Consider the following 13,895-nt stretch of genomic DNA (forward strand, 5'->3'; position numbering starts at 1 on the left):
TATGTTCAATTGATGCCTTGATTTATATGGTAGACGTTTCTTGTTTTCTTTTCCTAAAAAGCTGTTATTAGCTCTTAGTTGTCTCCTAACCAATTTAATCTTAGAATCAAGGAGAAGTTATGGAAACAAGCTGGGTAAAACTCACCTTAAACTGCTCAGAGAAAACGTCAAGGTAGACTTCTCTAGATTTCTGAATGCTATCAGAGTATCAAGCACAGGAGGAATTCAGAGGATAATCCATCTGAAAATGAAAGGGAAGGTGATCAAAGGTGACTAAGTAAAAATAAGAAGTCAACGATTTCAAGGGAACATACAGATGACGGCAAGATCTCGTGAGGAGACAACACTTCCACATGCTTACTTTCCTGTGATTCCAACATGGAGGTGAGCCAGAAACACAGCTGGAAGGTAACTGGAGGGAACCACGAGTTTGTCTGACTGCACATACTCCAGTCTCAGACACCCTAGTAACAGCATTATAATGAGAAAGATTACATTAAAATGCTGCAAACAGTCTTTGAGGCAAGGACATGGCAATCTGTCTTCTAGCTGTAGCTTGAAGAAGTCCTGGGAGAGTTTTTGGTAGTGATGCCGTGAAGGGACCTGATTAAGTATAAAATGATTAACAAGCCTGAGTCCTTTTGTCTCCTCCTTGTCTTGTTTGGACGCTGGCTTTGTGGCTTGAAAGGAAATGTAGTAGACTATTATTATTTTTTCCATTAGCTAAGCTTGGAAGAGAAGAGAGAACTTCCAGTAGCTGTGTTGGGGAGAGGGGTTTGGGGTTCAGGGAGGTTTTGTGTTTTTATAAATAGAAAAGACTCGAGAATGTTTTTATGCTGAGAAGAGAGAGCCAGAAAAGAGAGCGAGAGAGACAGACAGAGACAGAGAAACTGTGGTAGAAATTAGTTAAAAAGAATAATTAGTTTAAAAGAATACTACTCAAAAGTAGAAGTATTAAATGGGCCTCAGGGCACATAGAGAAAATTAGCCTTGGTCTGAAAGAGAATCCCTTTCCACTGAGCTGCAGGAAGGTGTTAAGAGTGGGTACAGATGTGGATTTACTTAAAGTAGGGTAGGGTTGGAATTGAAAAAGGGAATAGTTAGTGGCTTCTGAGTGGCTTCTGAGATGAGGCTCACTGCTAAGAATGAGAGGGACACAGATGAAAGGCTTCGAGAGATTGGTGAGAGTTTGCAACAAGTGTGCAGTGGACAGTGGGAGAACTGCCCATGTTGAGGGCATAATTAAGGTTGGAGACTGTCTTGGTCCATTTATGCTACTATAGCAAAGGACCACAGGCTGGGTCATTTATATATAACAGGATTTTGTTTCTCACAGTGCTAAAGGCTAGGAAGTCTAAGACCAAGGCACTGGCCTTGGTGAGGGCTGCTCTCTGCTTCCAAGGTGGTGCCTTATTGTCACATCCTCTAGAAGGGTCAAACACTGTGTCCTCACATGGCAGAAAAACAAAAGAGCAAAAGGGCCTCAGCTGGTTCCCTCCAGACCTTTTATAAGGCACTAATCCATTTATGAGTGATATGGTTTGGCTGTGTCTCCACCCAAATTTCACCTTGAATTGTAATCCCCATAATCCCCATGTATTGTGGGAGGGATCCAGTGGGAAGTGATTGGATCATGGAGGTGGTTTCCCTCATGCTGTTCTTGTGATAATGAGTGAGTCTCATGAGATTGATGGTTTTATAAGCATCTGGCATTTCCTTTGCTCGCTCTCACTCCGTTCTGCTACCCTGTGAAGAAGGTACCTGCTTTTCCTTTGCCTTCTGCTATGATTGTAAGTTTCCTGAGCACCCCCCTACAGCAATGTGGAACCCTGAATCAATTAAGCCTCTTTCTTCATAAATTACCAGTTTATTTCTTCATAGCAGCATGAGGACAGACTAATACAATGAGTGACTTAGTCACTCTGCAAAAGGCCCCACCTCTCAATACCACCACAATGGAGATTAAGTTTCATCATATGAACTTTGTAGAACTTTCAGACCACAGCGGAGACCATTTGTACGTGGCATGATCTGTACAGCATTATGTGTTTTGTCAACTGTGACTACTTGGGGGTAAAGAAAAAGGAGAAGAGACAGATTTCTATCATGGATGGAAGAAGCAGAAAAGTTTTCTGAGACAGTGACTCGCTGGGAAAGTTAGACCAATATTAGCTGCAGTCTTTGGGAATGTAGGTCTTCACAGTGTGTCTCATGTTTGGTTAAAGCACTTCTGAAATATCAGACGGTTATGTCTGAATGGAGTCACACAAATGTATCAGAAAGCCAAATATAACCTTTTTTTTTTAGCTTCTAAAATGGGTGGGTTCTTGGTCCTATATATAACTTTCTGTTCTTCAGAGAAGAGCCACATAGAAAGGGCAGGCACTGGTCTTATAGGGATCACCTTGTAGGATCTAAACCAGTACATCCTTTACACTTTACTTACGATGCAGCATAAAATATCTCTGCTAATGACTTGAGCGTTGTATTTCTTGGATCTGTGATCACTTATTATTTTAACCTTTCAAAGCCAATAATTTTAGAGCATTCAACTCAAATGACTTTTATTGGCCTGGAAATGTTTTATTGCAGTTTGGCTGACATTTTCTTCTAATAATGTCATTAGCACTCCTTAAAAATGAATTCTGTTGAGGTATATAGTACTACCTTTGTTTCGAGAAAATGTTATGATTTTGTGTATACATGAGGTGGGTCCCACAGCTACAAACTTTAGCAGTATGTTCTGATTCAACGGAAAGATCTTTCTGATTCTACAGGCATGCTCTCATTTCTATTAAGCATAAGTCATTTGGTTGGCAAAAAGACCTGGATTTGGATGTAGTTTTTCAGGATTATGTTGAATTCTCAACATCTTTTAAGAAGGAGCCCAGCTTCAGAGTCAGTAGGCTTAATTAAACTCTCTAGCACTTAGTCTGTTTATATTCCTTACCTACTTTGTAGGTTTAGCTCTGGTAATTGTTGTTATGCTGACACTGGTTTCCAGTAGGTCATTGAAATCAAATTAATGCAGGCATCTGAAAAGTCAGACATCAATTGTGTTCATTCATTAAGATTTCCACATTGTAAAAGGTACAGAATAAGGAAAAGTGATTCAGATTAGCCTTGAAGAATTCTGGATGGATGGACATAGACTACAAGCATTTTAGCGGGACAATAAAAATTATTTGTAGGAAAAATCCTAATTAGAGAACAAAAACCAAAAGCAAAATGAGAACAAAATTCCTTTCTATACCAATCCTTTTCTGAAGACATAAAGACTCAAGGTCCAAACTCCATTTCCTAGGCCTTTGGAAATGCCTTTAGAATCTCCTCAGTTTTCTGGTCCAAGTGCAGCAGTTCTCAAAGTCTGGTCTCCCTCTTCAGGTCTAGGAACGTGTTAAAAATGTCAAGTCTTGAGCCTTACTCTAGACATCCAAAACCAGGAACTTGATGGACAGGGCCTGCAATCTGTGTTTTAACAAGTCCTCCAGGCACTCTGTTGTTTTGCTGTAAAGTTTGGGAACTTCTGGCCTAGAGCATTGTTCTCAAGCATTTGTGCACACCACAGCTCCTGGAGGAGCTTGACTTAACGTGAGTCTTTCACTCAGCCCCTGAAATTTGGAGGCAGGAAATGCAGGAAGCTGTGTGAGAATCTGCAATATATACAAATGAAGTAGGTGATCCTGGTGTAGGTGGTCTATAGAACACAATTTGAAAAATCCTGCCTAGAAGTGGAATTTAAGTGTCGAAAAAATTAGCATTTCACTCCACAAAATCCTCCTCCATAACTGAGCAAAAACCTTTGAACTCTGGCTTACAAATATCTATAACTTTCAGTTAGCCTACAAAATGCTTGCTTCTGAAGAGGTGTGCAGGCTTCCCTCATCACTGCCATGGGGGCCTGAAGCCTCTGTGTGTTCCAGGTGTGAGGCTTTGCCTGTCTCTGCTATACGTGTGCACCTGTGTCATCACAGGAACGTATGGTCAAGGGATGCAACGTGATCCACAGCTCCACAGAAAGTACGGTATTGAGTACACTCAGCCAAGACAAAACACAAGGGAAGATGTCATTTTTATTCGCCCTGAGATGATAGCTGGAGGAAGACTGCTTTGGGCAAAGAGGTCTTGATCCCTGCATGTCCTGCCAGGGGAATACCCTGTTCTAAGCAAGATGACCTTTCAAGCAAGTTTTGAGAATTACTGATTTAGTATGGAAGGTATGCATAAATATATCTAACTGTGATTTGGAATCAGACCACTGAATTTCTTTTTTCCATTGAACGTGTTATAGATCAGTGGTGAAAAAAGAGATTTTTAATGCAGAAAGGTGAAATTTGTGATGGTAAAAGGGTATTAATTGTGATTTTATTAAATCAGTCATATGTTTTCTTAAAGGTACTGGGACCAAATTAATGCATTAATAACATTACTTTTTATTGTATTTGTTTTTATTGTTATCTGACATTTAAGGCAACTAATACTGTATTTCTACTTATGTTAATGATTAAAAGATTACCTTTAAATAATTTTATTTCAATAAAATATGTGAATCAAAGGAAGGTGCTAAGTAAACATTAGTGCAGATGGCAATATTCTGAAGATGCCACATGAATAATCAAAGTGTGGGAAACTGACTATTTTCATGAGTTCAGAATAATCCATTTTATCACTTTTCTAATGTTGAACTTTTTATTTGTTTTCTGTTATAAATAATGCTTCAAAAAACTTCTTGTAGCGAAATATTTTTCATATCCATAATGGGTCTCTTAGGAAAATTCACAGATTTGAGATTGTTGGATGCAAGGGCAATACTTATATTATTTTAAAGCTTAAAATCAGTGTCCTTTAACCATTTCTCTAAGTTTTTATGTAGACATTTAGGAAGTCAGTACAGCAGTATTTATGACCTATGGGAATCCTTTCTTCCTTGTTATTCAAAGGGTTACTTAAGGCGGTGGTCTCCAAGTGTGTTCTGGGACCAAATGACAATTTCTTCCCAACCAGGGAAGTCTGTGGTGGGGAAAAGGCTTGGTGGAAGATCTGGTTTGTAGTTAATGTTAAGTAACCTTTCTACTTAATTAGCTTTGTGATCTCGTGCAAGACAAAACCCCTTTAAGCTATAATTTTCTCATCCATAAAATTATACTAAAAATAACACTGTTTATCTCACCAAGTTGTGAAGATTATAGAGAGTGATGCAAAAATGGCTTGTAAATGCTGAAGCATGATGTAAAAGGTTAGTTGTTGGTATTATAAAAGCCCAGTATATGTTCTCCTTTTGAGAGATTCTTAAAGCACAATTCTCTGATTTCACAGATACATCATCTCATGCAGTACAGATAATTTTTTTTGTACCATATGGGGTTAGTTCTAGAAAAAGTGAAGGATATGAAAGAATGAAGAGCGAAGTTCCAGTGAGAGTCTATTTCTTTATAGATTGCTCCTGCCTGTTCCCTCCTCAACACTAGAACCTGGTATAGCGCTGTAGTCAATACTGGTTTTTGTTTTTGTGCATGTGTGTTTTTTAGACAAGGTCTCATTCTGCCGCCCAGGCTGGAGTGCAGTGGTGCCATCTTGGCTCACTGCAGCTTTGACCTCCTGGGCTCAAGTGATCCTCCCTGCTCAGCTTCCTGAGTAGTTAGAACTACAGGCATGCACCGCCACGCCCGGCTAATTTTTGTATTTTTTGTAGAGATGGGGTCTCACTATATTCCCCAGGCTGGTCGCAAACTCCTGGGCTCAAGTGACCCTCCCACCTCGGGCTCCCAAAGTGCTAGGATTACAGGGATGAGCCGCCTTGCCCTGCCAACAATAACTCTGGACTTTTATTTGAGCTTTGCTGCTTATCATCAAATCTCAAGGAAAATATTAGTTACTCAGAAGTCATCTTACTTGTAAATCTGGAATTGGTCTGGTGGCTCAGGATTTCTGAGTCTGGGCTAGGACCAGAGCCAGCTACTCCTGGCACCTACATTGTTGGGAAACTAATGATCTTCACTGAGACTCTGTTCTCTTCCCATAATGTACATTATCCAAACGGTCTCTTGTGGGTGGATTCCAGTAAAAATTGTCTGATGAGCTGCCTACCAGCAAACTGTGATGTTGACAAACTCCAGAGAGTAGACCAAGATCTGAGGCCAGCATGGTCAGAATGGCAGGGGCTGACACTGAGGGCACCTGGGCTCCAGAATCAACTCTGCCACTTCACCACGTGGGGCCTCAGTTTCCTCATCAGTAAAAAAAGGGAGTTAGACAAGAATCTGATCACTAGCTGGTCTTCTAGGTCTCTCCCCACAGTTAAGATCCCATAATTCTGCAGGTCAGTTTATGACCTGCAAGGGCATTCTTTCCTGAGGGTTTGAATGGCAGAGCAAGTGGAAACTAGGGGAATGTCCTTCTCAACCTCCCACTGTGGGCAGGAGAGGAAGTGCCGTCCAGGAGGGCCTTAGCTGGACCATAGGGAGGAGTGAGGATTCCACTCTGTGACCTCACAATATCCAGCCCAGGTTTGTCCTTGGCAACCAGGAAGGAGAAATAGCAGTAGGTGCAGTTACTATTGATAGCCGAGGTGGGACGCTACTGGAGGGAGCTATAAGGGATCAGCCAGACATGCCTCCAGTTCAGGTACGTGGCATTGCTAAGCTCAGAACAGGACTTGCCAGTGCCTAAAGGAAAAAGAGGAGAGACCTCAAGGTGAGTGTGTCACCAAGCTTAGGAAGAACAGTATAAGCACAGACAGCATGTGCCCCAGCTGCATTAGGGTAATGTTACATTCCACACGAGCAGAAGCAGAGCTGGGCACATCTTGCCAATAGCCAGGCTGCTTGTCATGAAGCCAGACCATGAGGACATTTTCGAGGCTGTAGTCCACATGTGTTGCTGGTGATATACTTCTATTCAGAGGGTTTTTCTTCCAATAGCTTCTCCCCAGAATGACAGGGAAGAGTAAACAAAGGTAAATTAACTGAAGGAAGTATTTTAATAGAAGCCAGTACAAAAACAAACAAAAGTAATAAATGGCGAAAAGTTGTATTATGGGTTAGCAACCAGAATTGATTGTAAGGTCAAGTTTTGAAAGTTCGGGTCTTGAAAGGCAGAAGGCCACCCTTATAAACAATAAAAGAGAAGGATCTTTTGGTTGAGAAGTAAGTAAAACAGTTCTGCTGGAACCATACACCCCATCCTGCCCCCAGCAGCTCCTGCCAGTGGAATCATTGTTGGGGATGCGGACAGTTCTGTTTTCTTTACCTTGCCTTGGGATTTTGGCTTCTATAATACTTGTTTCTTCCTGGAGTCTTGGGGCCCTGAGAGGCTCTGAGTGACGGCAAAGAACTGTTCTGTTTACCAGTGGGGCGGAGCACGGGGCCGGCGCCAGGCCCTGACTCATCCCCATGTGGACTCCCTTGGGTCTTAGCACACTGCCACCCCAGAGTCAGAGCACAGGACAGCTCAGTCAGGCACACTGAGCTCTGCCTGCAAGATCAGAGTTGATCATGATGCTCCCTCACTGGGAGCACCAGTCCATGTTCTGACAGGTAGGTCAGTTACCCACATGGGACCCCAACAACTGTCAACAAGAGGAGGAGATGGAATCTCTATGCACAGGACACAATTCTAACTCCCCTTGGCCTCCAACACATCACAGATAAATACGTCACAGCAGCAAAGCCAATACTCTCACACTCTGTGAAAGTAGTAATAGCCCTCAAAGCATGTAAAACTGAGAGACCCACATAGAAACAAAATACACTTGCACATTAACTTTATAGCACACATTCAACTTCTGTCTACAGAAGTCACTGCAATTTTCACAACTGGGTTACGATCTAATAACCACTTAAGACCTTGAACATTAAAATCTCATTGGTCCAGTTTTTAGGTTTCATTCACTGATAGCCATTGAAAACTAAATTTAAGCTGAACCTCAAATAATACGCACAAAACACAGAATGTCCTAACTCATCTCCACTTGCATTTATTGACTGTAATGTTCCCTGACCCTTGTGTTAGTCACATGCTGCTGCATCTGTCACATACTGGAGAATTTTAGAGTTGGATGGGAACTAGAAGATCATCCATTCCACAGCTTCATTTCCAGAAGAAGAAACCACACAGAGAAGTTAAGTGTCTTGGCTAAAGTTGTTAGCGCTGTAGACTAAATTTAAGCCCCCTCACTCTTAGCCTGGTGTCCTCTCCAGTACACTCTGCCCCACAATGAATGAATGAATTCGTTCATATTTGAACTAACTCTTTGATTTTCTAAGAATATTCTAAAAGGAGGAAATATCATTTTATCACCTTGGTGTGATTATTAATAAAAGCAGATATTCTCCTAGCCTCTGCAGCTGCATACAAAATAAGCTTTGGTCAAGGACAAGTGAAAGTACCGAAGACCCCATCCAAAAGACTGAGACAGCAGTGACAATAAATCCAGGGAAACTGACCAGCTGCTGTACATTGAGGGCTGATTAGAAGTAATCTTTTTTTCTTAAAAAAATTTTTATATAATTTTTCAGATTTTTACTTTATAAAACATATACAGTCTTCCTGTGGCCTTGTCTTTTCCAGTTTGGGTAGATAATACCTTGTTTATGAATGTGTGTGTGTTCACCCTTGAATGTACAGATGAGTAAACACTTTATCTGGCAGGTGTGGGGCTGGCTATTACACCCATCCGTGGTAACAAACCTACCCTTATTACCTAATACATCTTCTATATGAGCCTTTTCTGACTTATCCCATGAATAAGGGATAATATTCTATTGGGAATTAACATGATAGTTAAGAAGTCTCCTTAGACTTGTCCAGGGTTTGCTATACGTGAAGCTATATATATTATGTCTTACATCCCTAGTTAATGTGCAAGTTGAGCCCAGGCAGTCCCTGGGTGCAGGTACCCAGAGTTTTTCCAATTAAATTTATTGCAAATGTATTAATATCAGCCCAAGAAAATGAAATGAAGTGAAGAATTTTAAAAATATAAATAGAGACCTAATTTTTATAGTCATCAACTCCATCATTAGCCTTAGAAAGGTCTGTTAAGTATTTTCTAGGCCATTAGATTTTTTTTTTTTTGCCAACTAAAATGTGTGCTTCCTGTAAGGATTTTCCATATGTTTCTGATTTTACATGCAGATTGTCTCTAATAAAAGAGAATTATGAAAAAATTGCCAACAAGAAAGAGCATTCCATCACGGCATAGGCTTTAAACTGTGCTGTTGTAATACCTTTCAGCTTCCATATTAATTTTAAAAGTTGTGTAATATATTGAGTAATTTTGCACACACTACAGTGCATTACTACAGGAGAAAGCTAATTGTGAAAAACAGAGGGATAAAAGGAGTTTTAGTTTCAGAATTCTTCATTGTGGTTTTGAAGTTTCAAATCTCTCCAGTAAAGTGAAACCCAGGTATGCCAAGTAAACTTCTGAAATATTTTCTCTTGAATTATCGGAGAAAATGTAGCCTTGGCAAATCTTATTTAAGAGGCTTGGAAGGAAAAAAAGCAAAAGGAAGCTACCTCTTCGAAGATCCTGAGACAACAGAGTCTCCTCTTGCTGCCGTCCCCTGAGGCACCTTGGCAGGCAGCCACGCTGGATCTCCGACACGCGCAGGACACTGCCTGTCATTCCAGCCCAGCCCCATGCCCACCCTCCCAAGAATTGTGCAACAGGGCCTTTGTAACCTGAGGCCCATGAAGTCTTTGAAGGAATGTGACACAGAGCCAAGGGGCGTTGGTGCCACCAGGGCTGAGAAGGAGCTCTCCTGCTGTTTACACTGCTATCCCGTGGGAACCTCAGAAGGGGGAAGGTATGCTCTAAAATGCATGGGGAGTCAAGTCCTTGGCACAGCTGTAAAGCAAGTACTCTAGTGTGTCTTTTCCCCTCATCTTTGCTGACCTCTGGACGCATGCTTCATGCTGCTCTAGAGAGTAGAACCCGCTGTGCTCTAATTTTTATTGTAGTTGTGTAAATTTACAGAATACAAGTGCAATTTTTAAAGATGCATAGATTGTGTAGTGGTCAAGTTTGAGCTTTTAGAATACCCATCACCTGATCCACTCATCCTCCTTTCAAGCCACTCCTCCTCCTATTCTTAACTGTGTCTCCTACTGAAAGCTACAAGTTATGGTCCCATTATTCCAATGCCCTATAAGCATCCTGGGGAGCGGGATCCATATTAAAGAATGATATAGATGGTTGAGTGCCAGGCACTGGTGTCAGGACAGCCCCAGAAACCTTTGGGATTCATCAATCTACAAAATGAGCTTCCTACCTCCTCTCCTCACTTTTCCCATAGACATCTTCCTCCAATATGACAAGTACACAATCTGGCCACTGTAATACTTGGGGTTTTCCCATCTCTTCTGCCTGGGGAAAATGTCACGAGCTGAGTTGTGCATACTCTCCTTTTAAGTTGCTCAAACATCATGATGGCCACACAAATGGAGCTCTAACCAATAGGACTTGAAAGACTCACTCTCAGTCTTGCCATTTGAGTGCTGCGGAGTGCTATGGCATGTAATTCACTATGAATGACAAGGTCCATATTTTATATTACCAGTATTGTTGATCACAAAAGGTGGTCTCAGGAAAACAGATGTTTTAGCCAGTGGAGAAGACAACTTACTTGGCAACTAGAAGACCAATATTCTCGTCCTTTCAAGTATGGTTAGCATGCAAAATCATTATAATTACAAGAGAGGGAAAGCCTTTTTTTTTTCCGTTTTTGAGACAGTCTTGCTCTGTTACCCAGGCTGGAGTGCAGTGGTGCCATCTTGGCTCACTGCAACCTCTGCCTCCTGGGTTCAAGTGATTCTCCTGCCTCAGCCTCCTGAGTAGCTGAGATTACAGGCGCATGCCACCACACCTAGCTAATTTTTGTAGAGACGGGGTTTTACCATGTTAGTCAGGCTGGTTTCGAACTCTTGACCTTGTTATTCACCCACCTCGGCTTCCCAAAGTGCTGGGATTACAGGCGTGAGCCACTGTGCCTGGCCTGGGAAGCCTTTTTTAATGTTAGGATATGTTCCTCTACATGGTAGGAACTGATGCTCTCTCTCTCCCCTCATCAACCTCTCATACCATGTCCTTTCAAGGAGGTTGTTTTCCACTCTCCTTTCTACACCAAATAAATTCAATGAGTTTCAATCCAGTTTGTATTGTTGAAAATTTAATATGCCCTTGGGACTTTACTAGGCACGGTGACAACTGAAAAATAAAATGTTTGACGTAAGTTGGGCTCTTTAAGAGTTAAGAATTTAGTTAAGGAGACAAGATACACACCTGCAAAGAGTTCGAAAGCAAAGAAGAAACTACATAACTATGTGAAAAATGTGCGCGCTGTGAACTTCAAAGTGCCCCAGGGGCTCTGAGCGAGGAAGCAGTGTTCAGGTTGCTCATGAGGGCAGGTCAGTGCTGGGACTTGGGAGGGATCTTGAAAGGAAGAGAAACAGAATATGACTGCTTGACACAAACTTAGGGAGAAAAACAATTTCCTAGTGAAAATTTTGGTCCCTGCACAACCACTCTTCTCCCACTCATCGGCACTCATGTCCACTCTCCCTGCGCTTTGACGATCCGTTCTTGGTGTGCAAAGCAAACAATTCACATTACTTCATTGGGATATGAAAAAGAGGAGTCATGGAAACATAAGGACACCAGGAAGGATAAACAAACTCTAACAGGTGGTTTCTGTGAACAGCCCTGCACGCTGAAACCAGGGCTGTGTCCGATTTTAATTGTGCACGTGGGCTTCTAGAGCCTACACCCTGAAGTCAACATGTTCTAAAACTAATCATTATCTTCCCCAAACCTGCTCCTGCTTTGGATTCCCACCTCAGTCAATAGGCCTCGCCATATTCTCAGTTTCTCTGGCGAGGATCTCAAGTCCCCTCTGATTCCTGGGTCACTCTCTCCTGCTGCATTCAGTCATCGAGCATTGAGCCTAGGGGGTTAGATCTCCACATCTTTTCTGAATCCACCGCCTCGGCCAGTTCTGCCTGCTGCTACCCTGGTCTGGGCCCCATCTCATCATCTTCCTCTAAGGTCACTCACCTCCACAGCCCCATGCCTCTGCACTCTTTGGCCACACCTTTTTAAAATAGAAACTGGCACTACCCAGCTTCGAGTTTTTCTCGTTGTTTATAAAATGAGGACTAAACTCCTTCGCTTGGTTTTCGAGGCCTCTCCCTTCTCTAGCTTTACTGACCTAGCCTCTCCCCTTGGCCACTCATTCACCCATTCTTCCCCAGCTCTTATGCACCAGGTGGATCTGTCTGCTTTCAATTTTCCAGCTTGCCCAGTACTTTTCTTGCCTCCATGGTCTTGCTCATGCAATTTTTTCCGCTTTTCTGATAGTTGAACTCCTCAGTGGCCTCCTCCAGGATTCCTGCTTCACAGGGGCCACAGCTTTCTTCTCTCTGTTTCCTACCTCCATCATTTGTGACATTCTCCTGACATTTAAAAAATTTTGACTCTTTGTGCTGAAGGAGTGAGCCAGGTAGGATTGGGAGACCAGGGTGAAAGGAGTAGAAGAATGTCTTCGGACAGGGAACAGCATGTGTAAAGACTCAGAGGACAGAGAGAACAGTGTGTTCATAGAGCTAAACAGTGTACTGTAATTAGTAGAAACTGGGTTTGAGTGGATAGGAAGGCTTTGGGAAGAGATGGTACTGGAGGAAGAGGCAGAGGCAAGTCCAGGTGGCTGGCCCTGCTAAGAGGCTGGACTGGCTAAAGATCAATGGGCAAGTTTGAAGAGTTATCAGCAGTGATGGTATAACATTCGCATTTTAAAGGAATGTAGCGTATGGGGACCAGAGAAAGACTGGAGAAAGAACTGTCAGTTAGGAGGCGGGCAGGGTAGTGACCAAGTTCACTACCTCTATTCAAGAAACAGAGGGAGAGAGTGGACTTAAGAGAACTTTTGAAAGGAGACGTGATTAGGCCTGATTAACTGATCAGGCATGGTCTAAATGGAGAGGGTGAGTGCAGGGAAACACCTGGGTTTCTGGCAGGGCCCAGAAATGATACCGTCCATGGCACAGTGGCACAGTATCACTTCTTGCTGTTACCCTCTAAAGAGATTGGATCGCTCTTCCTTCTCAGAGATGAAACGTTTGACAGTGGGGGTGGTTGACAGCTCCTCAGACATTTGCTTTGTAGAAGACACTTCCAGCTGGTATGGGGCCTGGATCTCATTTATTTGTTATAGTCTCCAGAGCAACTGGTTATTCAATAAACCTTGGTGAATGAACAGCTGAGTCTATAAACACTGTTCCTGGTAGTCTTCCTGCTATGTTTTCTAAGAAATGTTGGGTATTTTATCCTTTATTACCCTTCATAGTATAAATGTAATGGAGCCTGTCTTCCTCTCCAACTCAGATTTCAGTTGAAAGTCTTCATTAGGAGGTGAGTCTTCTGCCAGCCGGGTTATTTGACAGCCTTCGTAGTCTTCATGGTGCTCCTTGATGGCTATTGATGTCTGGTAGCTCAGAGTCATCACCAGAAGATCAGCTGTGTCCTCTGACACCATCTCGGGCCAACGATCCACCTCCTACATCTTCTTTTCTCTTCAAAGTCATGGCCTGTACAAGGCCATAATAAAAACCTCTGGAGACCTATGTCCTTTATTCCTACCTAGGACTTTAAAGGAACCACACATGCCATTTCTACTGACTGCATCTTTTCTTAACGAATCACTTCAAGGCATACTCGTGTTGTCAGAAAGTAGCTCATCTCCAGAATCATGGGTCACAATGGACTTGCTCTGTCCCTCCCCTGCCACCACTGCCCGCTTCCTCTGCTGGTAAGTCCAGCTGCTAGAGTGGGGAGGTCTCCTTCTCTTCCTCTTCCACCTGTAGTCTGTGCTTTCGTGGCATGTACTTTCTTCTTCTTT

The 13,895-nt window shown here is 42.5% G+C and overlaps 1 protein-coding gene across 2 annotated transcripts in view; it reads left to right on the forward strand.

Annotated features, from left to right (window-relative positions):
- The first annotated feature begins 298 nt into the window (after positions 1 to 298).
- DNAJC5B (DnaJ heat shock protein family (Hsp40) member C5 beta) overlaps positions 299 to 13,895 on the forward strand; it is an 80,297-nt gene continuing 66,700 nt past the window's right edge. Inside the window, exon 1 of one of the 2 annotated variants that reach the window (XM_021670248.2) lies at positions 299 to 384. The gene's annotated coding sequence lies outside the window, so the exon portion shown is untranslated. Of the gene's footprint in view, positions 385 to 6,539; positions 6,694 to 13,895 lie in introns of those variants that run through there. The other variant, XM_012463701.3, reaches the window with a different exon arrangement.

The sequence above is a fragment of the Aotus nancymaae genome, unplaced genomic scaffold, assembly GCF_030222135.1.
Source record: "Aotus nancymaae isolate 86718 unplaced genomic scaffold, 86718_ANA_hifiasm-v0.15.2.pri h1tg000036l, whole genome shotgun sequence".
Lineage (NCBI taxonomy): Eukaryota > Metazoa > Chordata > Mammalia > Primates > Aotidae > Aotus > Aotus nancymaae.